Source organism: Eriocheir sinensis, unplaced genomic scaffold (assembly GCF_024679095.1).
Source record: "Eriocheir sinensis breed Jianghai 21 unplaced genomic scaffold, ASM2467909v1 Scaffold705, whole genome shotgun sequence".
Classification (NCBI taxonomy): domain Eukaryota; kingdom Metazoa; phylum Arthropoda; class Malacostraca; order Decapoda; family Varunidae; genus Eriocheir; species Eriocheir sinensis.
The window spans coordinates 162,967-189,632 of NW_026112060.1; the positions used below are offsets into that span (position 1 = coordinate 162,967).

Consider the following 26,666-nt stretch of genomic DNA (forward strand, 5'->3'; position numbering starts at 1 on the left):
ACAGATGGTTCACACATTCTTCCCATGACATACAGATGGTTCACACATTCTTCCCTCCCATGACATACAGATGGTTCACACATTCTTCCCTCCCATGACATACAGATGGTTCACACTCTTCCCTCCCATGACATACAGATGGTTCACACATTCTTCCCGTGACATACAGATGGTTCACATTCTTCCCTCCCATGACATACAGATGGTTCACACATTCTTCCCTCCCATGACATACAGATGGTTCACACTCTTCCCTCCCATGACATACAGATGGTTCACACATTCTTCCCTCCCATGACATACAGATGGTTCACACATTCTTCCCTCCCATGACATACAGATGGTTCACACATTCTTCCCTCCCATGACATACAGATGGTTCACACATTCTTCCCTCCCATGACATACAGATGGTTCACATTCTTCCCTCCCATGACATACAGATGGTTCACACATTCTTCCCTCCCATGACATACAGATGGTTCACACATTCTTCCCTCCCATGACATACAGATGGTTCACACATTCTTCCCTCCCATGACATACAGATGGTTCACACATTCTTCCCTCCCATGACATACAGATGGTTCACACATTCTTCCCGTGACATACAGATGGTTCACACATTCTTCCCTCCCATGACATACAGATGGTTCACACATTCTTCCCGTGACATACAGATGGTTCACACATTCTTCCCTCCCATGACATACAGATGGTTCACACATTCTTCCCGTGACATACAGATGGTTCACACATTCTTCCCTCCCATGACATACAGATGGTTCACACTCTTCCCTCCCATGACATACAGATGGTTCACACTCTTCCCTCCCATGACATACAGATGGTTCACACATTCTTCCCTCCCATGACATACAGATGGTTCACACATTCTTCCCTCCCATGACATACAGATGGTTCACACACTTCCCTCCCGTGACATACAGATGGTTCACACATTCCTCCCGTGACATACAGATGGTTCACACATTCTTCCCTCCCATGACATACAGATGGTTCACACTCTTCCCTCCCATGACATACAGATGGTTCACACATTCTTTCCTCCCATGACATACGGATGGTTCACACACTTCGATCCCTCCCATGACATACAGATGGTTCACACTCTTCCCTCCCATGACATACAGATGGTTCACACTCTTCCCTCCCATGACATACAGATGGTTCACACATTCTCCCCGTGACATACAGATGGTTCACACTCTTCCCTCCCGTGACATACAGATGGTTCACACATTCTTCCCGTGACATACAGATGGTTCACACTCTTCCCGTGACATACAGATGGTTCACACTCTTCCCGTGACATACAGATGGTTCACACATTCTTCCCGTGACATACAGATGGTTCACACATTCTTCCCGTGACATACAGATGGTTCACACTCTTCCCGTGACATACAGATGGTTCACACATTCTTCCCTCCCATGACATACAGATGGTTCACACATTCTTCCCGTGACATACAGATGGTTCACACATTCTTCCCGTGACATACAGATGGTTCACACATTCTTCCCGTGACATACAGATGGTTCACACATTCTTCCCCTGACATACAGATGGTTCACACATTCTTCCCGTGACATACAGATGGTTCACACATTCTTCCCGTGACATACAGATGGTTCACACATTCTTCCCGTGACATACAGATGGTTCACACTCTTCCCTCCCGTGACATACAGATGGTTCACACTCTTCCCGTGACATACAGATGGTTCACACTCTTCCCTCCCGTGACATACAGATGGTTCACACATTCTTCCCGTGACATACAGATGGTTCACACATTCTTCCCGTGACATACAGATGGTTCACACATTCTTCCCTGGACATACAGATGGTTCACACATTCTTACCGTGACATACAGATGGTTCACACATTCTTACCGTGACATACAGATGGTTCACACATTCTTCCCGTGACATACAGATGGTTCACACATTCTTCCCGTGACATACAGATGGTTCACACATTCTTCCCTTGACATACAGATGGTTCACACATTCTTCCCGTGACATACAGATGGTTCACACTCTTCCCTCCCGTGACATACAGATGGTTCACACATTCTTCCCGTGACATACAGATGGTTCACACATTCTTCCCGTGACATACAGATGGTTCACACATTCTTCCCGTGACATACAGATGGTTCACACATTCTTCCCGTGACATACAGATGGTTCACACATTCTTCCCGTGACATACAGATGGTTCACACATTCTTCCCGTGACATACAGATGGTTCACACATTCTTCCCGTGACATACAGATGGTTCACACATTCTTCCCGTGACATACAGATGGTTCACACATTCTTCCCGTGACATACAGATGGTTCACACATTCTTCCCGTGACATACAGATGGTTCACACATTCTTCCCGTGACATACAGATGGTTCACACATTCTTCCCGTGACATACAGATGGTTCACACATTCTCCCCGTGACATACAGATGGTTCACACATTCTCCCCGTGACATACAGATGGTTCACACATTATCCCCGTGACATATAGATGGTTCACACATTCTTTCATTCACAGGCGAGGCGGGCGGCAAGCAACAGGCAGTGACGGGAATAGAATGAAAAATGTGCATTGGAACCATAGCAAGAATCGTCGAATGAGACAACAGAACCACAAGAAGAATGAGGGAATGAAACACCAGCAGAACCGCCACATCAAGAATTATATATAGACCCTAATGTAGTGAAATGCATGTAGTAGTATTAGTAACAGTAGTAGTAGTAGTAGTAGTAGTAGTAGTAGTAGTAGTAGTAGAAGTAGTGGTAGTAGTTGTAGTAGCAGTAGTAGTAGTAGTAGTAGTAGTAGTAGTGGTGGTAGTAATAGTAGGAGGAGGTACCTCATGCACCCTGCTTGAGTCCGTCGGAACCATACCTATCAAGTCTTACGTTTTTTTTATACACAAACTTATGGTTTCTAACGCAAAATCTTATGGCAAGACACCACAGTAGCCTGACAGGTATGCACCTTTTACTCCATTCCTGTAGCTCGGTGAGGTCTTCTTGTAGGAAATCCAGTCAAGGGGTTAACCCAATAAATAACGCAGTGGAAATCCCGTAAAGTGAGAAAGTTGTTCAGGCAGGAAAATGGAGAAAGTAAAGAAAAAGAAAGTACAATTGAAGGCGGAAGGAAAGAAAAAGTAAGGAGGAAAAAGATTAAAAAAAAGCAAAATGGAAGAAAAGATAAAAACAAACTGGCGTCATAGAAAGTTTCCAGAATTTCCATCCTAAGAGAAAATTCTTTGTACGTTTTGAGATTTTTCACTGAACTCTTGCATTCTCTGATGTGTTCAAACGCCACATGCGCCATTCATCGTGGGTTGATACAAGCATTTCCGGCCGCCAGGTGTTGATCACTTCTTCTTCTCATGTCCTTGTTATATTTCTCGTCTTCCCAGTTCACATTCCATCTTCGTTTCTCTTCCTCCTCTTCCTTGTTTTCCGTATTTCCATCATGAATTTTCTTCCGTCGTTTCTTCCTTCCTTTGTGGCACTGGTATGCTGGATATTCCCTCCCAAGGTGCAGGACTTTACATTTTTCTTCACTGAATTGTTGCAGCCACTTTTTGTTCCATTCCTGTAGCTTGGTGAGGTCTTCTGGTAGGAAATCCGCAGTCAAGGGGTTACTTTGTCCACAGTGCTGGGTCGAGGTGTCAGTTATAGCGCCGCAGAAGTGGACCCAAGCACGGTGACCTTTCGGAAAGCTCATCGGTGGCTCAGTCGGTTGCTGCCCTGCTGGCTTGTACTCAGAAGGCCCGGGTTCCCTTAGTGCACGTACATTTCGAGACTAGTGAAACATTATTATTATTGTTATTATCTGTCTGATTGAAATACATACACACAAAGGTTGGTATCATAAGACACTTTCGCCTCTCATATCAGCTACTTTTAAGGGCTTCTAATGAGTGTTCCTTTATGTCCGCAGTACAGAAGAAGAGTCAAACTACTACCAGGGTCATAAAACTACTACTAGAAATGCCCACAACTACGAAAGCCTTGTCTAATATGTGTTCTTGGGCGACGAAATGTCTTAAAATACGATCCAAAGAATGACGAGACTAATGCACTTGTTCAATATACTCCTTTACTTTCATTTACACTTCCTTCTGCATCCATATTATAGAGGAGGAAGAGGATCTGGAGGAGGGAAAGTAAGAGGAGGAGGAGGAGCTCATTAGGGACTCAGTTGATGTGCTGCCGCAACTTTTACTATGAGGGCCCGGGCTCATCCCTAACACCAAGCAGTACACATTTAGAGATTTTAAACTGTTATTGCCGTGTCATTCCACGAATTTAAGCATACAAGAAAAAGATGAGTGGCCAACACAACACAATCTCTCTCTCAGGGGGCTAGACTCAAACCATTTTTTTCTTTCATTTATTTAATCACTTAATACTAATACAAATTTAATCTCTTCACCAAAGTCTGAGTTGGTACAAGGAATCTCTCTCTCTCTCTCTCTCTCTCTCTCTCTCTCTCTCTCTCTCTCTCTCTCTCTCTCTCTCTCTCTCTCTCTCTCTCTCTCTCTCTCTCTCTCTCTCTCTCTCATGTAAATACTAATATATTTTGATTTTATGTAAGGGATATGTGTCGTAAGCTTGAGATGATCTAATTCCTGATGCACCAATTTTAAAGCTTCCCACAGCAGTTATGTCACTGTTTGGCTGCCCTGGGAACTGTCACTGTCTGGCTGGCACTAACACGATGCTGTCACTGTTAACCCCTTGACTGTGGATTTCCTACAAGAAGACCTCACCAAGCTACAGGAGTGGAACAAAATGTGGCTGCTACAGTTCAATGAAGAAAAATGTAAAGTCCTGCACCTTGGGAGGGGATATCCAGCATACCAGTGCCACATGGGAAACACTCCACTATCCACCACACAGGCAGAGAAAGACCTGGGAGTATATGTTATCAGGCTACTAGTGAAAGCCAAATCTGTGCCAATCGCAGCGAACGTGTTAACAGTGCACTGATTAGCGTGGGTGTCTGCAGCCAGGCATGGACGGCAGATTGACCTCGTGTGTGGACGCGGGAAATTTGTCCACATCGGGTCAAATCTGGCGCCCAAGCCTGGCTGCACCCCCCCCCACCCCCACCCTGATCAGTGACCTCCAGTGAGTGGCACGTTAGGAGCAGCCTGATAGTGACAGTGCAATGCTGAGTGACATAAATAATTCTCTCTCTCTCTCTCTCTCTCTCTCTCTCTCTCTCTCTCTCTCTCTCTCTCTCTCTCTCTCTCTCTCTCTCTCTCTCTCTCTCTCTCTCTCTCTCAGCCACAGGTCCCACAGGATGTCACCCCACAGGATGTTTGCAAACCCCACAGACACATGACCCCCGACACATAAATAATTCTCTCTCTCTCTCTCTCTCTCTCTCTCTCTCTCTCTCTCTCTCTCTCTCTCTCTCTCTCTCTCTCTCTCTCTCTCTCTCTCTCTCTCTCTCTCTCAACAATGTAAGTTAACTGAATAAATATGGAGATAAAGAAAGTCTTATTTGAATGGAGCGGCATAGAGGAGAGAGAAATATGATATAAAAATAAGAGAAAAGAAGAAAGTTGGAATATATCAGAAGCATGCAGAGGACCTGATACTATTACTACTTCTACAACTATCACTATATTACACAATGGCTGGAAGTGGTGAATGCTGAGCTCTGAGGGTCCGAGTTCCGAGTCCAGTTTTCAACCATTAATTTAAAAGAGAACCCCAAAGGTTACTCAAGGAGGAAGAGAGGAAAGGAACAAAGAGATGGAGAATTTTGTTACATGGAGATCAAAAGCATTGGAGATACACGAAGTCTTCTAGGGAAATGGAGAACAAGAATTAGTTTTTAAGTGAGAAGATTGTCATAAAGGAGATGAAAGCATTGGAGAGATGGAGATACTAAGAAGGTTGGTATTCTCAAACACTTCCGCCCCTCACAACAACTATTCCCAAAGGCTGAAAAGGAGATCAGTCAGGCTCTAAAGGGTGGTATTTTAAGTTCTTGTTACAGAATAAGGGTCAAACTACCACCAGGGCCATGAAACTACCCCTGGAAATGCCTCCCACAACTCAAACGAAAGCCTTGACAAGTGTGTGTGCTTGGGCGCTGAAATGTTGCAGAATATGACCGTTATGTTGGTCTTGTATGAAAATGGGGAAGGGACGAGAAGTAGCTTTTATGTGAGAGAATACGAGTGGCATGTGTTAGATAGAAATTATTTAATTGATATGGAAGGGAGGAGACAACTAAGAGGACAGAGTAAGAAATTGAGAAAGGGGACTTGTTTAAAAGACACAGAAATTCAGTTTTCCATACAGGAGTGTGGATACAGGGAATGGACTTAGCAAATACATTGTTGAACGGGTAGTGTCCATATAATGACGGAAAAGCTGGACAAATATAAATTGGGAGACAGGACTGACCGAGCTTGAGCTCAGGCCCTGTATACTACAAATAGGTAAACACACACACACACACACACACACACACACACACACACACACACACACACACACACACAGTGGTAAAGGACATGAGATCGGAATGGAGAATTGTGGAGTGGAGTGCCTCAGGGATCGGTATTGGCACCAATACTTTTCCTAGTATATGTCAATGACATGCCAGAGGGAGTAAACAGTTATATGAGCCTGTTTGCAGACAATGCAAAACTGCTAAGACATATAAGAAACAGTAAAGACTGTGAAATTCTGCAAGAAGACCTGAAAAAGATTTGGGAATGGAGTATGAAATGGGAGATGGAATTCAATGTGAAGAAATGTCATGTTATGGAAATGGGAAAGAATGAAGGAAGACCAAAATGGACATATAAATATTAAGGAAAGTTCAAGAAGAGAGAGATATGGGAGTGGCAATACAAGATAATCAACAGCCTGAGAGTCATGTTAATCTGATATTCGGCGATACGTCTAAAATGGTGAGAAATATAGGATTAGCATTCCACTACATGGATAAGGATATGATGAAAAAGTTAATAACCACTATGATCAGACCAAAATGGGAATATGCAGAGGCGGTGTGGTCTGACAACAAAAATGGTTCCAGAGCTGGAGGGATTGACATATGAAGAAAGATTAACCCGTAAAGGCCGACGATACCCCCTGCGTCTACCCCCCCACAGCCGCATTAATCGTCTTAAAATCAACTCTTGCAGAATGACCTGGAAGCAATTTTAGCTGTTAGTATACACATATATACATCAGCATGTGAAATATTTTTGCTTAGCTCTCCCTGATTGCTTCAGAATAATCGCCGGTAGTCAGAGATTGTGTTGGCGCGTGCAACCCTCGTTCCGAGCTGGGCTGGACTGCTGAGGTGTCAGACTCGGTCCGTTGTGCGCCCAGGGCCTTTTCCCGGTCTATTATGGGCCTGTTTGTTTGTTTTTGGACCCTCTGTGACAGTGGGGTAGTCGTAGATATAAGCCTACTCCTCAAGCCAAATTAGCAGCGTTACCAATGATAGCGCAGTTTTGATACACGTGTAAAGTAGCTGTCCCATAAGGGACCTATCGGCCTGCGGTGACGCAGTCCCATATGGGACCTATCGGCCTTTACGGGTTAAAGGAAATGGACCTACCAACACTTGAACAAAGAAGAGAAAGGGGAGACCTAATACAAATTTATAAATTATTGATTAAAATGGAAGAAGTAGATAATGAGGAGTTACTACTAAGAGAAGGAATAAACAACAGGAACACAAGAGGACATAGTAAAAAATTGAGGAAGGGAAGATGCTTGAGAGACATAAAGAAATATAGCTTCCCGCAAAGAAATATAGAGGTTTGGAACAGTCTAAGTGAAGATGTAGTATCAGCGAAGAGTGTGCAAAACTTTTAGGAAAAGTTGGACAAATACAGATATGGCGACGGGACCACACGAGCGTAAGCCCTGTAAAACTACAACTAGGTAAATAGACACACACACACACACACACACACACACACACACACACACACACACACACACACACACACATTATTTCACATTTGTTTCAGCTGTTCTTTGTGTGAGTCAGAACTTGAGTCCACGCCACCACTCAAGTGTTTTCTCTGTTGCAAGTGTCAGCCTAACTAACATTCCTGAGAGCTACACCTTTCTTTCTTATTTTATTTTTCTTCTTTCTCTTTTCTAAGCACCAGTGTTGTGAAGGACAGTGTGATGGGATGTTCTCTTTCTCCTTCCTTCTTCACCTCTCACACTGCCTTCCACCCTGGTCATGCTGAAGGGACGGCCATTTCATCGCCTCCCTTCAATGTTGTCTGTCTGTCTGTATATCATGTTTGTTTTCCACCGCGACAAAAGTTCGAGTATACAAAAGGTCGCGTGCACTGTTTCGTCTTCCGCTGTGAGCTCATTATACATGTTTTTGCCATTCTAAAAATACTTGTGCTTTATCAGACCAGATGGCTCCATGAAAGTGTTTGGCTGGGAGGGAGGGAGGGAGAGGGAGAGAGGGAGGAGGAAGTGTTTGTAAGAGTGGAAAGGAAGGAAAAAGTAATGGTGAAGGCGTTTGTTTCCACTAGTGCTTTATGGGACCAGATGGCTCCATAAAGTGTTTGGCTGGGAGGGAGGGAGAGGGAGAGAGGGAGGAGGAAGTGTTTGTAAGAGTGGAGAGGAAGGAAAAAGTAATGGTGAAGGTGATTGTTTCCACTAGTGCTTTATGGGACCAGATGGCTCCATGAAACTGTTTGGCTGTGAGGGAGAGGGAGAGGGAGGAGGAAGTGTTTGTAAGAGTGGAGAGACAGGAAAAAGTAATGGTGAAGGCGATTGTTTCCACTAGTGCTTGTGTGTCTGAATCTGAGCCCATGCCAACACTGTGAAGGTCTGTGTAATTCCTATTGTAACTGTCACAACCTAAAATCACAAGGCACAGATTTCTTTTTCCTTTCTTTCTTCCTCTTCTTTCTTCTTCTCCTTCACCAGTGCTACCATTATAAAGACTAGTAAGTGCTTCTTCTTGTCATAACTGTCCATTCCCTTTCCTTCAGTCTCTTCATTTGTCTTTTTCTGTGTTTTCTCTCTTCCCTTGTAGCTGCAGATATCTTTCTCTTTCCTTTTTTCCTCTTCTTCCTTCTTCTCCTTCACCAGTGCCACCGTTCTGTTGATTAGTAAGTGCTTTTTCTTGTTGTAATTGACTGTCCGTTCTCTTCCCTCCATTACTTTGCCTTCCTTCAGCTTCTTCACAGCCCAAAATCACAAGGCACAGATTTCGTTTTCTTTCCTTTCTTCCTCTTCTTCTTCTCCTTCACCAGTGCCACCATTCTGAGGGCTAGTAAGTGCTTCTTCTTGTTGTAACTCTCCATTCCCTTTCCTTCAGTCTCTTGATTTGTCTCTTTTTCTGTGTTTTCTCTTCCCTTGTAGCTGCAATTTTTTTCTTTCCTTTCTTCCTCTTCCTCCTTCTCCTTCACCAGTACCACAAAATTCTTCCTCTTTTCGTTTTTCCTCTTCCTTCTCCTCCGCCAATAGCACCAGTAGGCTCTCTCGAGGGGCCTCTTGGAAGACCCCAGTCCGTTCATGGCACAGGTGAATTTAATTTATAGTGGCTGCTGTGATGTATGGCTCTTGCTTGGCCTATGCTGCCCCCGGTGCTCCTCCTGACCAAAGTCGCTGAAATTAGGGTTGATTGAAGGCCTGGGCAATATGTGGGTAACCTTCCACCACTCGCCTATGGTTGAGAAATGTCAGTGTCTTGCGGCGGGATTCGAACCTGGGTCCTTAGGTTCATGGCATCCAGGCGCCAACCATTCAGTCACCACCAAGTAAGTGTTTCTCCTTGTTCAAACCCTGCAGTGTCTTCCTTCTTAAGTTCAACACACACAAGCCACACAACTCCCTCTGTTTCACTTTCTATCTCTTCCTTTCACTAATGCTGTCATCGTGAGGGGTAACTAGTGTTTTCTTCTTCCTTCATTTTCTATCCATCCTTGTTCTTCCTCTAAGGTACGGCCACTTCATCGCCTCCCTTCAACTTCTTCTTTCCTTTCTTTTGGGTTTGCTTCCTCTGTTTCCTAATGTCGGTACTTAAGCCAACGCTGCCACTGTGAGGGGTAACTAGTGCTTTTTCATGTTCTATCTGTCCGTGTTCTTCCTCTAAGGTACAGCCACTTCATCACCTCCCTTCATCTTCTTCTTCTTCCCTCTCCTTCGGGTTTGCTTCCTATGTTTAATCATGTCAGTATTTGAGCCAGAACCACCATTCGTGAGGCCATTAAGTGCTTCCTCCTGCTTCTCCTGTACAGTTCCTTCCTCTTCCTCCCCAGCCTGAGATACACACACCTCACCTCTTCTTCTCTTTGTACTTAAACCCTCACCAACACCACCATTCTGAAGGCCATTGAGTGATTCCTCCTGGTGTGGTAATGCGGCGTCTCCATTCCCAGCCTGAGACACACACACCTCACCTCTCCTTCTCTTTGTCCCTGAACCCTCACTGACACCACCGTTCTGAAGGCCAGTGTGTGTTTCCTCCTGGTGTGGTAATGTGGCGTCTACCTTCCCAGCCTGAGACACACACACCACACTTTTCTTTTTCTTCTTCTTCCCTGTGGTGGTGTTGGTGGTGTCTGGCATGGAGCAAGGCACGGCTACAATGGTTCCGTCAGCACGCCGTTCCTTCAACTTGTACTCCTCCAAATACCTGGAAAGTGCCGAGGTGTGAGAGAGTGGTTTGGTGAGGGAAATGATGTGTGCATCCCCCTCTTCCCCTTCCTTTCCTCCCCTTCCCTTTCAATCACCTTCTCTCCCTCTCTCTTCCCCTTCCACCCTTCCCTTTCTTCCTTACTTTTCCTTCCTTTCCCCTTATTCCCCTTTCCATAGCTGGGCGTTATCGCAATACTTTATCGCTGATAACAAAATCAGGTTATCGGCCATCCGCTACTTATTTAAATATATATCGGTATCTTCGTTACTTTTGTAACCAAACTAGCGATAATCGCTACTTTTTTCTGCCTCTCAGAAAAAAGACATTGTCTCCTCTCTACTGCGCATGTGTGGCCCGGGCGCCCGGTGTTGTATGAAAAAACTTCGGGGTATGAAATATCTTCAGTGAAGGGATTTCATACTTAGATCATCAACATTAAAACACTCGTTTATCTTTTTTTATGTTACTCAAAAATCAATATATCAAAGAGAAAAATAATTTAACTTTGCCCCCAAAATGATTATTCACTGCCTCAAGTTTGATATTCCATATTCGTTTGTGAGAATGCCATGGTATTGAAGGCACCTGGTGTTGTGTTATTTTGTGTCCCATCGTCAAAAACTGGCGCTTTTGTTTACAAACACTGGTCTCTCGTGAACTGCGCATGTTCAGACCAGTAAGCGTAGCCCTGTACAGTCTCACAAAGCTTTTTAACACATTATGAGTTGCTGGAAGGCTGCATCAGACATACAGTACCACCATCCTCGCTGTTTCTGGAATGACACTCTGTACATATAAATACAACTCGTACAGTGTTGTTCTAGAAACAGCAGGGATGGTGGTAGTGGTACTCTATGTCTGATTCAGCCTTCCAGCAACTCTTAATTATGGTTAAAAGCTTTGTGAGACTGTACAAATCTACGCTTGCTGGTCTGAGCATGCGCAGTTCTGAAAGACCAGTGTTTGAAAACAAAACGCCTGCTTTTGACGTAACACAACACCAATTTAAACGTTTCTAGTATTACCGTCCATAGGTACGTGTCAACGTGTGGTTTTCAGGTTTTGTAAGTTTTCTAAAATACAGATAATGAAAATTTGAACTCATCTATGTTTTTTATTTGAAATATCAATATAGTATCATTTTCGCCTATCGGATTTATCGCTAGCTAGTATCGTAATTGTGGATTTATATCGGGTATCGGTTATTGGTTATCACCTATATTTGTGTCTCCAGTTAACGAATAACGGTTATCACCGATAAGGTTTTCCATTATCAGTTATCGGTTATCGGGAATAAGGTTTTCTGTTATCGTGCCCAGCTATGCCCCTTCCTTTCTATTCTCTTGGGAGGGAGGAAAGGAAGGGGGGGGAATGGAGGTGGCCAAAGTCTCCTATCCCTGTGGCCCTGTTAGCTTAAGTTTTGAAGAGGCAAACTTTTATTGAACAGAAAGCCTTATGCGAAACTTGATCCTGGGTTTTGATCTTCATGCCAATGCAATGATTCTGACATCTTCTTTGGTGTTCCTGTCATAAGAAGAGCACTGTGGTAGGGACTTTTTTAACCCGTTGACTGTGGATTTTCTACAAGAAGACATCACCAAGCTACAAGAATGGAACAAAAAGTGGATGCTACAATTCAATGAAGAAAAATGTATAGTCCTGCACCTTGGGAGGGGATATCCAGCATACCAATACCACATAGGAAACACTCCACTATCCACCACAGAGGCAGAGAAAGATCTGAGACTATATGTTACCAGGCTACCAGTGAAGGCAAAATCCGTGCCAGTCACACAGGACGGGTTAATGATATTCAGCCCTGGTGTGGTGTACTTACTTAATGCAAGGAACAACACACCCTAACAGAGCCACAGAACTGACCACTGAGGCCACTGATCAAAGGTGTGTGTGTATGTGTGTGTGTGTGTGTGTGTGTTCTCCTTGATCCATTGCATAAGAGTGTTGTCCACTCCTCAGCAGCTTATTTCCCCATGCAAGTATAATAAAGAGTTTCAAAGAGTTTCACCTTCCTCTGATGTAAACTCCTCCCAACATGACATGACTCTTTGCAGTTGAAAACTTCATCATGGTTAGATTGTCACTCCCACTTAACAATGTGTGTGTGTGTGTGTGTATGTCCCTGCTACTCACCTGACGTTCTTTGGGTGTGGCCTGGGGTGCGCCGCCTGCCCGGACAGAATCCACTCCGAGGGCACCGCCACAGCCCTGCACTGCACCTTCAGCCTCTCCTGTGGGGTGCACAATCAGGGTCAGCCTCACCACCATCATCACCGGCATAACAAGCTTGTATTAGTGCATGGCATGTTAATTTTTCAAGTCTTATTTTGAGAAAGAAAGGACATCTTCAGTGCCAGCAAATATGATTCATCTCTAAGTAAATAATGACAAGAGAAGCGAGGAACTACCAAATACAGTCAAACCTTGGTTTACATGTGCCTTAGTTTATGAGCATTTTGATTTATGAGCAAAAGAAAATCACTAAAAATGTCTTGGGTTACGAGCGGTGACTTGGTGTACGAGCATCCTGTTCGTACAAATCAAGACATGAGCGTGGATTCCCGTTGTTCACAGCAAGACAAGAGCGCTCAGAGCGGAAAACAATGGGAATAGGGTCTCAAGCTGGTATCACACTTGGCCTTTTTCCTCCAGCTGTGTTGGTGGTTGGCGCGACAGGCAACTACAACTTTGAGCCGTTATCTGGCAATCAAGAAATACCCCAGCATGAGCAAGAACTACCCAAATCTTGAGAAATCCTTGCGTTTCTTGTTCTCGTGTGTCAGATTTTCAAGAAGTCCCTCCAATTCTTGGCAAGAATCGGGGGTGTGGCGCAAGCTGCGGCGGGGCTGGCGACACAGGTAAACACACTGCGCCGCACCTCCTTAGGCCAATGGCAATGACCAGTTCCTGAGATTCCTATGGGTAACCCTGCCAGGTGGGAGTGGACATAGAGTTCACAATGTTACTGTTGTGTTACTGCTGCACCACAGACCATATGAAAGCATCACTGAAGGATAAGTAAGAACTTTCCGGTATAAAAACATCGTCATCATTCGAAACAAGAAAGTGAAACGATGCCATCGGTCAGTATTTTGTAGAGAAAAGAACGTTTTAAAAAATTCCGTCGCGTGCAGTGACGCGAAATAGCAAGAGAAAGGTTCCCAATGAACTGGAGATCTCATAATTGTGACTAAATCAATGCGTGTTGTCCTTGGTGAGTGACAAAATGAGAAATTCTGTTGGTTCATCTAGTTATATGGACAAGAAAGAGTGCTCTGGTGGATCACAGAGGGAGATGGAAAACAGTCTCAAGGAAGGAGGGTAAGTCTTGATCACCAGATGACGTGCATCACACACGACTAAGATCGGTTGCCCATATCAACAAAGTAAACAAACCCTGTATTCACATCTTCTTTTGACCTGTATCACTTCTTAGGTCCTCCTCCTCTCGGTCCACTCTTCACGGCATGGTTTGCAAAAGTAAGAGCTGTTGTGGCTTGTGCTGCTGCCACTCAAATTATAAGCTTGTTGCTATAGTTTATTGGAAGGAAGAAGCCGTTGTGGGTACGATCATGGCTTCAGAGACGGGAGGACAGGAGTATTTACCCAAACCAACAACTCACTCCCGGTTGGCCGTACAGGCAACTGCGGTTGCTTCTTGCTCCAATGGTTGGAGGAAAACGCCCAGTGTGACACCGCCTTAGTCCGCTTTGCACACACTCAAGGGTAGCAGCGCGCGCTCGTGTCTGTGTACGTTTGTGCTCTAGTGTGGGATCTTTGTGTTTTCACCACCATATTATTTATATATTGTGCTATATTATTATACTATATTATAAAAAATATTAATTATCATTGCTAGTTGTTTGTAAAATTATCTTCATTCTGTATAAAATAACATGTAAAATGATTTTTATGTTAATATTTTCTTGGGATATGGGACACATTAATGGGATTCACATTAATTTCAATGGGAAAATTCATTTTGGTTTACAAGTGTTTTGATTTGCAAGCAAAATTCTGGAACGAATTACTCATAAACCAAGACATGACTGTAGAGGCAAAAGATATTGTTTACTGCACTGGAAGTTGTTTCTAGAAATGATAGGAATGTTTGTACTGTATAAAAAATGATCAGTGGGTTTATCATGCCGATTAACTCTCAGATGGCGGCAGTATTAGAAGAACAGCTCCCCCAAAATGAATGGTCTATATATAGTCACTGCTGACCTTAGGACCGCAGCATAAATATAGTTACACCACATGAGGTGTTTTAACTATCGTCTATATATAGATTCAATCACAATCTGGAAGTGTTGTTTTATTTCTGCCTTACAAAACTGACTGACTGAATATTGAACAGAAAGTCTAATGCGAAACTTGATCCTGGGGTTTGATCTTCACACCAATGCAATTTTTATGGCATCTTCATGTAGCTGTCTAAAGGTTAAGCTGATTTTGTAACACAGGCTCACTAAATGGAAGGCTTACTGCTTACACTGTCATGCGAGTGTGTCTCCCAGATGACGTGCTGGCAGCAGGTAACCCACACTGCCAGCAGGATAGAACACACAGTAATGGATTTAAATTAGAAAAGTATAAATTTAGGAGGGAAAGAGGCAGACATTGATTTAGTAATAGGGTGGTGGGGGAATGGAACAGACTCAGCAATCACATAGTGAGTGCAGGGACGATAGCTTGTTTTAAGAGTAGACTGGATAGCTACATGGATGAGGATGACAGGTGGTAGTGGGGGGGGAATCTGGAGCTGCCATATGTAGGCCATTCAGTCTCTCTATGTTCTTATGTTCTTCTTTTGTTCTTATAAATGTCACACAAAATCTACCTGTTATTCAGTGCCCTGTTATTCATCGCTTCACTCTCTCATCGGCAGTTTTTTTGTGGAAAGAGAAGAAGTCCCTGTTCTTTCAGCGCTGTCTGCTTGCTCTTCATAATTCTATCATAACAGACAGCCAGAGGAAAGCACCAACACACCACTTTGTCACTAGAGAACATGGAAACAGTTAGGAGCAGAAGTGTGGGGCGGGGCCAGGGTGGGGAAGGGCCAATATGGGGCAAGGCCAGTTTGGGGCAGAGCCAAGGTGGGGAGGGGCCAGGGCGGGGCCAGGGTGGGGTGGGCAGCATGCACTAAGGGTCAGGTTCTTGTCCTCATCCATCCCTTGCTTCACCATTTCCACATTTCTTTGTCCATAGCGGCATATGCTCAATTTTCCTTGTTTCTGCATGTCAGTAAATGTGTATCTAATAATCAGTGCTTCTCTTCCCTCCCAACAGTTCACACCCAGTAAATACCATTGAAATAACATTAAAATAACCTTGATTTACCATGATATCCATTTAGCATCAATTCCTTTGGTATGTACTCTTATTCTGTGGCTCTGGGTGCAAGATGCTGTCCTTAACCCGTCCGCTGCGATTGACACGGATTTGGCCTACACTGGTAGCCTGGTAACATATAGTCCCAGGTCTTTCTCTGCCTCTGTGGTGGGTAGTGGGGTGTTTCCCATGTGGTATTGGTGTGCTGGATATCCCCTCCCAAGGTGCAGGACTTTACATTTTTCTTTACTGAATTGTAGCAGCCACTTTTTGTTCCATTCCTGTAGCTTGGTGAGGTCTTCTGGTAGGATATCCACAGTCAAGGGGGGTTAAAACTGGTCTGCCAGATTGGGACACAGCGATTCCCCAACAGCTGTACAATTAGATGGTCTTGGGACTGGGCTTCACTCCCCCTCCCTCCCCACACAAATTCTTCCCTTCCTCCCTGACCCTCACTCTCTCCCCTGCACCGAGACCCTCCATTTTGCACATTACATTTTAAAGACCTCCTTATAATGTTTGATTTGAATCCACTCACACCCACACAGATTCTTCCCTCCTTCTGTTCCTTCCTCCCTGATTCTCACTCTCTCCCCTGTACTGTAGTCTCCGTTTTGTGCATTTCATTTTAAAGACTTCCTTATGACGTTCAATTTAAATCTTACAAGACTCTTTAAGTAACAGCGTGGCTCTCCTTTTTTATGGCTCTGGTGATGGTGTGCTCCATCCACTGACTGTCTAATCAACAAGGAGGCTTTTCTGCTCTCTCTATCTTGACAGCCGTTCATTTTCACACCACAAATTAATTCTTAGGAGTGGCTTTTCTGCTCCTCATCTCCTTGAGCTTGGCAGTTGTTCTCTTTGATTTAGCACACTACCCTCTTTTTCTTTTTATGTTCTGTCAGTGGTTTGGTGGTCAACCCAAGCCCGTCATGGTGCAGGCAAGTGTTTATAGTGGCATCATCTATTTTCGGCTCATGCTGCCCCCCAGAGCTCATTCTTGATTCACTTGGACAGTTCCCCTAAAGTCTGGGTTGATGGGTGGTGTTCAGGACAGCATGTGAGTAGTCTTAGGCCACTCGGCGGTAACTGAAAAATCCCAGGTAGTAGCGGCGGATTCGAACCTGCATCGTCCATGCTAACCACTCAGCCACCACCAGTTCCTTTGGTAGGCATCATGTGTTAGGGGGACGGCCTCCTGTACCTGGTTCTCGTGAGTGTTTTTCACGTTCGTGGTGCACAAGAAGCCTTGTCAAACTATCACTAGGCTCATAACCCATGAAAGTACCCACAACAACCTCTACCAAAGCCAAAGCTATTTATTGGCTCATAACACTACCCATAGAAGTACAAACACAACAACCTCTACCAAAGCCAAAGTTATTATTAGGCTCATAACAGAACCCATGGAAGAACAAACACAACAACCTCTACCAAAGCCAAAGTTATTACTAGGCTCATAACTACCCATGGAAGAACAAACACAACAACCTCTACCAAAGCCGTGTCAAACTATTACTGGGCTCATAACACTACCCATGGAAGAACAAACACAACAACCTCTACCAAAGCCATGTCACACTATTACTAGGCTCATAACACTACCCATGGAAGAACAAACACAACAACCTCTACCAAAGCCATGTCACACTATTACTAGGCTCATAACACTACCCATGGAAGAACAAACACAACAACCTCTACCAAAGCCAAAGCTATTACTGGGCTCATAACACTACCCATGGAAGAACAAACACAACAACCTCTACCAAAGCCAAAGCTATTACTGGGCTCATAACACTACCCATGGAAACACCCACAGACACAACCCATGACTCACCGCATCACAGCCATCAAAGTAGGAGAGTCTCTTGGGAATTCTGTCCGGCCTGCTCCTCCTGGCTGCTGCGTGTGTGGGGTCAGTGCTGCCTTGAGGGGGCAGGCAGCAGTTTGGACAGGTGGCGGTGGGTATGGTGGAGGGGTTGGCCACCACCACAATCACCACTGCCATCCTTGGTCAGTCTGTGCTCCTGGCCACCCTGGTACTTCACACTCCTGTTGAAAGGGTAGAATGAGATCAACGCTGTACTGACTGGCCTTGTTCTACTGATCAAGCTACACTGTGCAGGAATAGTGTTGCTCATACTGTCCTGTCTACATGTCTCCTCTGCTCCAATTTATCCTTAACTCCTTGACTGTGGATTTCCTACCAGAAGACATCACCAAGCTACAAGAGTGGAGCAAAAAGTGGCTGCTACAATTCAATGAAGAAAAATGTAAAGTCCTGCACCTTGGGAGGGGATATCCAGCATACCAATACCACATGGGAAACACTCCATTATCCACCACAGAGGCAGAGAAAGACCTGGGACTATATGTTACCAGGCTACCAGTTAAAGCCAAATCCAGGAATACAAGAGGACACAGTGAAAAATTGAGGAAAGGAAGATGCTTGAGAGACATAAAGAAATATAGAGGCTTGGAACAGACTAAGTGAGGATGTAGTATCAGCGAAGAGTGTGCAAGGCTTTCAGGAAAAGTTGGACAAGTACGGATATGGCGACGGGACCACACGAGCGTAAGCCCAGGCCCTGTAAAACTACAACTAGGTAAATACACACACACACACACACACACACACACACACACACACACACACACACACACACACACACACACATTCACACACCACTCCGTGGCGCAGCTGGTAGAGCACTGCGCTGCCAGGCTTCACGGTCTGACAGGGTGGCGGTTTGAGCCCACTCAGGTCGGATTCTTTCCGTTGACTAGGAGTGGTTACTGTCCCCCCTTGAGCAAGGGGGATGTGGTGTGTGAGGTCCTGGCAGTACCCAGAGATCGACGATAAAGAGCACTTGCTCATGTCGGGAGGATAACTGATGGCGATTAAGAGTCCAAAACGTGATAATTACTTGGTATTGGTGAGATAACACACACACACACAAAAAAAAAAGGGGGGGAGGGAGGGAAAGGAGAGGAAGAGCGGGATATGGGGAGGAAGAGAGAAGGAAGAGGGGAGGGAGAGAGAAGTGGGGTAGGAGAGAGTAAAATGGGGAGGGAGAGAGAAGAAAGTGGGGAGGGAGAGAGAGGAAACTGGGAGGGAGGGAATGGGAGGAGAGAGAGAAGGAAGAGGGAGGAGAGAGAAGTGAGGAAGCAAAGAGGAAAGTTGGGACTGGGTAGGGAGTGTAAGGGAGATAGCTTGGGCAGTAGTAGTAGTACAGGTTGAGAATCCTTTGTCCCAAATTCCAAAATCTGAATTTTTTTTATTTATTTATTTATTTATTTATTTTTTTATTTACGTCTTGGCCTACTGCGCTGGTAGGCTTCTTCCCGGTGGGGCCTGATGGTCAGCCCAGCCCGTTCTGGCACAGGCGAGTGTTTATAGTGGTGCCATCTTGCATTGGCTCATGCTGCCCTCCCGGAGCTCATCTTTAATCCTAGAATCTAGAGTCCGGGTTGATAGGTGGTCTTCTGGACAGCTGGCATGACGTGTCACAAATGGAAAATTCCACAAAGTGATGGGAAGGTTCCACCACGTACAGCTGTTGTGTGCTGCTCAGGGTTGCCAGGTCAGTTTACCTGCCTAATTGGATGGGTAAATCTACTGCTGCGTCAACATCTTGGGCGTAAAAACATCTGCCCGCCACCAATGCGGGTTTTGGGCGGCTTTTGGGATGAGATTGGGCGGGAACACAGTCCATGACCTGGCAAGTCTGGTGCTGCTATGCGTTAGTTTATTGTCAACAGTCGTCACAGTAACACCTTCGCTCATTATTCATTGTGATTACCGTGTGTTGTGTGCTCTGTGGTGTAAATATATTGTTGAAAATGTCAAAAGGGCCTGTATATTCCTAAATCCCAAAAAATCCGAAATCCACAACACATTCAGTCCCAGCAATTTCGGATAAGGGATTCTCAACCTGAAGTAGGAGTAGGAGTAGAAGGTAGGATGGATGGATGGGAGGTTGGGCAGGGAGTGTATGAGGGGCAGTATGGGCAGTGCAGGGCAGGACAGAGCAAAGGGGAGGTGGGTTGGGTGGGTAGGGAGTGTGGGGGCAGCAGGAGCAGGAAAGGGGATGACAGAGCAAGGGGTTGTGTTTTAAATAACAACGTCTACAGCATGTCACAATCCACTGCCTCCAGAACAACAAGCCGAGCCACCAAAACTCTGTGCACTTCACCACTAAAGTTATGATTTCGTTGTGGTCCGGCAAGTCCTCAGAAGTTAGCATGCCTTTGCTACACACACACACACACACACACACACACACACACACACACACACACACAGGCTTACTAATGGAACACGGGTGTCTTGTGCTGGACTGAACCCTAGTGGTGAAGTACAGATGGTTGTATTGAAGGTTAAGAATCATGACATATTCTAAATCTTATTGTAGAGCGACATCACTCCAGCAATGTTATCACTTCCCTTCCCTAGCTTGCCCAATTCTACTTCCCTTCCTCTCCCTCCTTCTCTCAACCATCCCATCTACTACTACTTTTTTTTTTTTTTTACAATAAAGGAAACAGCTCAGGGACAAAAGAAAAAAACAGTAATGAAAAAAAACTGCCAAGCACTGCTCCTATAAAAAAGTTGAGGAGTGGCCAAAAGAGATCAATTTACTATTACTACTACTACTACTACTTCGCTACACAGCACTCACCCGTCCAGTCTTGAGGTGAGCTGCTTGGCCAGGAAGGGAGAGAGTGTGGATGGGGCAGCCATGGCCACCCTCGCTGTGCTGGCCTCTGCCCTGCCCGACGAAGCCTTGCCCTGTGTGCCGGGACCATGGCCATCCTTCTGCCTCAGCCCCACACACCCTGAGGAGAGGAGGGGCAGTGTGTGAGGGGGAGCTGTTCACTAAGAGACTGCTGGGGGAGTGGACCGGGCCTGACTGTTGGCTGTGTGATTGGTTCAGGGAACAAAAAGAAACACAAAGGAAGAACAAACAACAGCAGGCCTGCTGGTCCTTACGAGGCTGTTTGTGACAAGCTACACTAACTATCTAATCAAAGGTGGAAGATGAAGGACAGCAGAGGTGAAGGCTCCTCCCCACCCCCCCATCCCTCCAGCCAAAGCTGGCAGGAAAGGAAAAAGAACCATGCAGCATGGAAAAACTGCAAGGAAATTACGTAGGAAAGAGGAAAGAACTACCATTACTGCTACCACTAACCGGGCGATAAAAACGGACAAGGACACCAGTATTCGAAAGAACTTAACGTTATTACGACAATGAGTAATATCTTAGTTGCTGGTTGGATTCAAAATACTTGTCTAATCTATTCTTGAAGGCCGTAACTGTTGTACTATCAACGACATCACAGGGTAGAGAGTTCCAAACATTAACAACTCGACTGAAGAAGAAGTGTTTAGCTTCGTGCGACGATAATCTTTTACCACTTATCTTCAAATTGTGATTTCTTCTTGTTCTATTTGATCGATCAATTGTAAAGTAATCTTCCGCATTAATATCACTGAATCCTTTAAACATTTTAAACACTTCTATTAGATCGCCTTGCATTCTTCGTTTTGATAGGCTGAATAAATTTACTTCTTTAAGCCTTTGTTCATATGACAAATTTCTCAACCAAGGAATCATCTTTGTTACTCTTCGTTGAACCCGTTCCAACTTTTCTAAGTCTTTTCTGAAATAGGGAGACCAAAACTATACACAGTACTCTAGACGGGGTCAAACCAACGAATTATACAGTTTTAATATTACTTTTTCCGATTTATTATTAAAGACTCGTCCGATGAAGCCAACCAATTTGTTTGCAGTTTTAACTACCTCTGAACAATGCTGACCGGGCTTTAAATCGCTTGATATAGTGATTCCAAGATCCTTTTCTTTACTTACTGCAGAAAGTTGTTGGCCATTCATTACGTACCGAACGCGATTGTTATTTTTTCCGATGTGCAACACTTTGCATTTGTCAACGTTAAATTTCATTTGCCATTGATTGGCCCAGCGTGCAAGTCGATCTAGATCTGATTGTAAAGCTTCTTCGTCGAGTGTCGCAGTTACTTTACTAGCAATTTTTGTGTCATCAGCAAATTTTGATACTTTGCAAGTGAGCCCATCATCGATATCATTAACATAAATTAAGAAGAGCATGGGGCCAAGCACTGATCCTTGAGGTACGCCGCTTTTGACATCGAGCCAGTTAGATGTAACACCGTTTAGAACTACTCTCTGTTTCCACTCAGAGAGCCAGTCCGCAAGCCAATTGTGAATGTTACCCGAGATACCGTGCGCCAATAGTTTGCTGAGCAATCGTTGGTGGGGGACCTTATCAAATGCCTTTTGAAAATCCAGATATATGATATCTACTGATCTGCTTTCATCGAACACCTCAAAAATATAATGAAAAAAATAAAGTAAGTTAGTTAAACAAGAACGTTTACTACGGAAGCCATGTTGCAAATTATTTATTATATTATTTTCTTTGAAGAATTTCACCATATTGTCGCGAATGATAGTCTCCATTAACTTACAAACAATAGATGTCAGGCTAATTGGTCAATAGTTTCCTGGATGAGACTTGTCCCTCTTTTTGAAAGTTGGTGTGGTATTTGCAAGTTTCCAATCCGACGGAACTTTTCCAGCTGTTAAAGATTTATTGAATATGATGGAGAGCGGTGCATAAATTTGATGTTTGATTTCTTTTAAGACCCGAGGGGTAATTTTGTCTGGACCAGGAGCTTTGCTTACTTTAATCTTTTCAATTGTGCGTAAAATGTCACTTTCTACGATGAGCACGCAACTTAACATCTTTTCGGTCCTTCTAACCTCCGGCGGTTGAGGTGATAAACAATCTTCGTCGGTAAATACGGATGCGAAAAAGTTATTTAGGATTGTAGCCATTTCATTTTCATCGTTCGTGTGGTTACCATTATCATTAACAAGCGGTCCGATTCCACAAGTGAGTGACTTTTTATTATTTACATAGCAAAGAAATTCTTTAGGATTAGATTTACTTGCTTCCGCTATATATTCTTCAAGATTTTTCTTGCTTCGTTTTATTAATTTCTTGGTTTCGCGACGAATTCTGTCCAACTCTAGTTTGTCAGCCTCGCTCTGAGTTGATATGTACCTACTGTATACGCGTTTTTTAGGAGATAGGCTATTTTGAATTTCGTTATTTCACCATTTGGGTTTCTTCTTAAAAGCTAAACGTCTATTACGATAGGGTTCGCATATGCTTATGGCATTGTTCAATATTGTGGTGAAGGCCCCCCAAGATTTATCAATATCTGTTTCCGCCGAGATTTCAGTCCAGTCAGAATTATTTAGAATTGATCGGCGTCTTACGAAATTCGCTCTCTGATAATCAGTCACCTTTTCTTTACTAGGAGTTACTTTACTTTCTTTCATATTGATGCTGAATGTGATTGTTCGGTGATCGCTAGAACTAAAAATTGGATCAACATTTACTTTGTTAACTAGATCAGCTGTCGTTGAAAAGATAAGGTCAAGTATATTATTTTCCCGAGTCGGTTCTTGAACGTGTTGATATAAATCACTTTCTAGTAAATTTGTGTACAGGTCGAGCCCTGTATGACAGTTCAACGGTTCACCCCATCTTTTCACTGGCAAGTTAAAGTCCCCAACAATTACTGCCACACAACTGGTACTTGTTTCTAATAATAATTCACTTAATGCGTGGTCGATATCAAGAGTCTGCCTTGGCGGTTTGTAGATAAGTCCAATTACTATTTTACGAGACTTATTTTTAATTTCAATGAAGACCGTGTCCACATTGGTTATAATATCTGTTTTCACGGATACTGGATGGAGAGAGTTGTGGATATAAAAGATAACGCCTCCACCCCGTCTGTTCTCTCTTTCATGACTAAAGATGGTATAACCCGGTAATCTATATTCCACAATGAAATCTCTATTTGAAGTGTCTATCCAAGATTCTGTGACTCCGATGATGTGATAATGATTTGTAGCTGTGAGGACTTCTAAGTCTTCAAATTTGTTACGTAGGCTACGAGCGTTTACATAGCAAGCTTTAATGTGATTCGAGTCGGGGGTTTCGCGGGTTGAGTGCACCCTTACGGTGGAGCTGCTGGTGTTCTCGCCTCCGCGTTTTTTGGCTTTCGAATAGCCACTTAGTCACAGAGCAGCCTCCCGAAACGGGCTGCTCCAACAGGGTTTAAGTGGATGCCATCAGCAAGGAACAAGTCTGAATCGTAGTAAAACTGTTCCACAAGTTAGCGAACTGGACGTTTTCCTGTGAGCAAAGGGACTGAAGTCTGTTGTTTGTGCTGAAGGCCTTACTGTAAAAGCTAGATTCGGCATCGACCCTCGGGAGGATTCCTGAGATTATGATGTTACTGGCATCCGTTTTACGTTTATACTGCTTGATCATGCGGCGGTATTTCTCAAGCAGTTCCTCAGAACGGGTTGTCTTTACGTCATTTGTCCCCACATGAAAGACAAAGAGGGTGTTTCGGTTGGCATTTCTCGTGACATCATTGCACGCTGCGGTGATGTCGTCCAGTCTGGCACCTGGATAGCTGTAACGTTGTAATCTTTGAACGCTGAGGCGGCAAGTTTTACTCAGATGGAAGTACTGAGCTGCAAATCGTCCGGGACAGACGTCACACTTAAAGTTCGAAGGCATTGTTAGAATTTTAAGCGAGTTAACAGTTTGGGCAAATATTAAAAACGCTTTCGAAATAACTTAAAGTGTGACCATAAATTGAATTGGATAAAAATTGTGCATGGAAATTAGATACTGCTGTGTTAGATGCCTCCAACACTGGGAGTTCGCTCCCACTGGGTCTTGAAAATGCCTCAAAGACCAATCACTTGTCCTGAGCCTCAGTCACGAGAGAGACTTTCACAACCCGGCGCTTTTCAGCTATTGTCCTCGAAGTTTTATTGCATAGAACGGGGCCGGTGTAGTCACTCAGAGCAGAGCTGGCAAGGGAGGAGATGAACCAGCAATTCATTCCCACTTTCCGAAACGTCTAACCCAACTCTGCGACCCTTTCAAGGCCTGTCCAGTGGCACCTGTCACCAGGTGTTCTCCACCAACTCTAGAGAGTATCAGACGCCCTTCCTGAGAGACCAAAAAGCTGAAATATTCCTTGAGTATAAGAAAGACCCTCAGAAACTCCACCTAGAAGCCAGTAGGTACAACCTCAAATGGCCCATGGAAAACATCTCTTTCAGGGGAAAACAAGAAACAGCTGCTATGCAGAATAGGGATGGGAGTAGCGTTGATAGAGGGGAGGGACGGGGAGCTCACACCGACAACTGGTTTCCAGGGAAGCTTTTTAGCGTAGAGGTTGCCACACTCCTCTACACTGCAGGCCAAAATAATTAGGCACGGTCCAACTGACTAGGACCCTGGAACTCCAGCCATTGTCTCATAAAGAGATCCTCTGCCTGCAGTCCAATCCACCACTGCTGCTGCCCATAGGCTTCACCGTGACCCTGGCACGGGAGACAGATCAGGTATTACACCTTGTCCAAGGGTGACCTGAGACTATGCAGGGCAGGGACGTCTAGTTCCCTGAGGTGAAAACACTTCACCCGCATACCGGGGAAGGAGAGAGAGGAGGAGAGGGAGGGAGGGAGAGAGAGAGAGAGAGAGAGAGAGAGAGAGAGATTTACAAAGAAAATCAGACCACACAGACCCCATGGTCCAGACTAGGTGGTCTGTCCTTAAACCTAAGTGATTCTACATTAATCAGATGGCTCCAAAACGTTGCATTTCCACTCTAGTTAATATTAAGTTCAATGAAGTGTCGGTCGAGCTTGTTTTTAAAGGAGTCAATCGTGTTACACTGGACCACTGAAAGTGGGAGCTTATTCCATTATCGCACTACAACGCAAGGAAGGGATCATTTTTGATGCCCGACGCTGAACACCTTCTAATTTAGCAATGTCCTTTGCATGGTGGGGAGACCAAAACTGTACCGCATATTCCAAGTGAGGTCTGACTAAACTATTGTAGAGTGGAAGTATTACATCTTTATTCTTGAATAAAAAGTTTCTTTTGATGAAGCCCAACATTTTGTTCACTTTTTTTGCTGCATCGATACATTGATGTGAGAATTTGAGGTTTGACGCGATTTTGACCCCCAGATCCTTAACGCATTGAATGCTTGTGAGTTTAACGCTGCCCATTTCGTAATCGAACTTCTTATTCCTTGTTCCAACTTGAAGGACCTGGCACTTGTCTACGTTAAAGGGCATCTCCCATCTATCTGATGAAGGAAGAAGGAGAAGAGGAAGAAAAAAAAGAGGAGGAAGGAGAAGAGGAAAAAGAAGAGGAAGAAAAAGAAGAAGAACAAGATCAAGATGATGATGAAGGAATAGAAGAAAGAAAAGGAGAAAAGAAGAAGAAAAAGAAGAGGAAGAAGAAAACAATAAAGAAAAGAAGAAAAAAGAAGGAAAAGAAAAGAAAATTAAAAAAGATAAAGAAGAAAAAAAGAAGAGGAAGAGGATGAAGAAAAATAAAAAAGGAGATGAGGAGGAAGTAGTGGAAGGAAAAGAAGAAAATGATGACAAAGAAAAAAACCATAAAGAAGAAGAAAAAGAAGAAAAGAGACAATGGATGATCTTC

The 26,666-nt window shown here is 44.2% G+C and overlaps 1 long non-coding RNA gene across 1 annotated transcript; it reads right to left on the minus strand.

The window, feature by feature from the left end:
* Nucleotides 1-5,260: 5,260 nt before the first annotated feature.
* On the minus strand, nucleotides 5,261-17,996 carry LOC126994019 (uncharacterized). Its single transcript, XR_007748739.1, has 3 exons — nucleotides 17,899-17,996; nucleotides 12,858-12,955; nucleotides 5,261-10,703 (listed from the first exon to the last, which is right to left on the minus strand). It is a non-coding gene; the product is annotated as an uncharacterized LOC126994019 (long non-coding RNA).
* Nucleotides 17,997-26,666: the final 8,670 nt, after the last annotated feature.